General features: G+C 59.3%; 1 protein-coding gene across 1 annotated transcript in view; it reads right to left on the reverse strand.

Annotated features, from left to right (window-relative positions):
- The window catches only part of ARHGEF19 (Rho guanine nucleotide exchange factor 19), a 13,286-nt gene that overhangs the window by 10,199 nt on the left and 1,761 nt on the right, over positions 1-1,326 (reverse strand).

Below are 1,326 nucleotides of genomic sequence, written 5' to 3' on the forward strand. Positions count from 1 at the left end.
GCCACCACCCAGATCAGGCTGGGCTTTCCCAGAGAAGGACAGGGAGGTGCCCCAGCCCCCCAGCTGGGGGTGAAAGAGGGGTTTTTCCTCACCTCAGCTCCCGGATCGGCCAGGCTGCCCGGGTCCTCTGTGGCCAGGAAGTCACCCCCGGGGAGCCTGCCCTCAGGATCCCGACAGACCCCATGAGCCGAGAGGGCCAAGCCCCCGCCGCCTGTGCCCTGCAGCCCTCCACCGGCCACCCTCCCGCAGCCCCTCACCTCTCCAGCGGAGGCCCGTGGCTGATGCTTTGGCTGCTCCAGCAGGGGAAGCCCTCTCACTGCCCAGCTGGCTGGGGGAGATCCCACCCAGACAAAGAGTTTGATTCATCAAACCCTGTGGTGAGGCAAGCGGGGAGGGAGGGAGGGAGCAGGCAGCGGGCTGGGCGGGGGCCTACCCTTGCTTGGCCTCGCTGTGGGCAGGCCGGGCAGCGAGGACCCCCCAGAGGCCCCCTGAGGTCAAAGGGGCAGTGCCCAGCCTGGCAAGACCAGGAGAGAGAGGAGACAGAGACTGAGAGAGACCTAGAGAAACAGAGACCATTTCGACAGTAACTTGGAAACCAAGACCCCAAAACACTCAAAAACAGAAAAAACACAGATGCCGAGGCATTCGGGGACCCAGAGATGGAGACAGAAACGCTGAAAATTTCAGATACTCGGAGACAGACGCGAAGCCCAGAAAAACCCAGAAAGACAGATGGGCAAACACTTCATGCCTGGGGGCTTTGCCAGTCAGTGGGGGAGCCAAAATGAAAACAGTTACAATCCCAGTTGGGAAGAGCCAAGCCAGAGGAACCATCAGCACGAGGAGGGGGGGAGCAGGGCTCAATGGAAGGCTTCTTGGAGGAGGTGATCGCTAACTGTTGCATGGCTGAAGTACCCAGGGACACAGTGCACAGAGAGAGAGAGAGAGCCTTGGCCTGAACAGTGACAGCATCAGTGACCCTTGGCGAGAGGGAGGGAGGAGAGGACCTGGTGAGGGACGGCTGCATCTGCGACGGGTCCCAGTTTTTCTGCCCAGCTTCCCCCTGCTCCCTTTGCCCCCTGCCTGAGAGGACAAGGAGAAGGGGCTGGCTGTGGTGGCAGCTCCAGCCTGTATCTTTAGCCTCTGTCCCTTGAGCCTGAAGAGTGCCCAATTGAGCAAGTCTCTCTATGCCTCAGTGTCCCCATTTGGCAAGTAGGATGGTTAAACCGACTTCCCAACACAAATGTGAGGATCACACGGAATGCACGTAGACAACTAGTGCGTGGCACCAGCTTTGTCATTGGTAGTCATTTTTTTTTTTGACTT

This window comes from Carlito syrichta, unplaced genomic scaffold (assembly GCF_000164805.1).
Source record: "Carlito syrichta isolate Samal-C Ts95f unplaced genomic scaffold, Tarsius_syrichta-2.0.1 Scaffold297540, whole genome shotgun sequence".
NCBI lineage: Eukaryota > Metazoa > Chordata > Mammalia > Primates > Tarsiidae > Carlito > Carlito syrichta.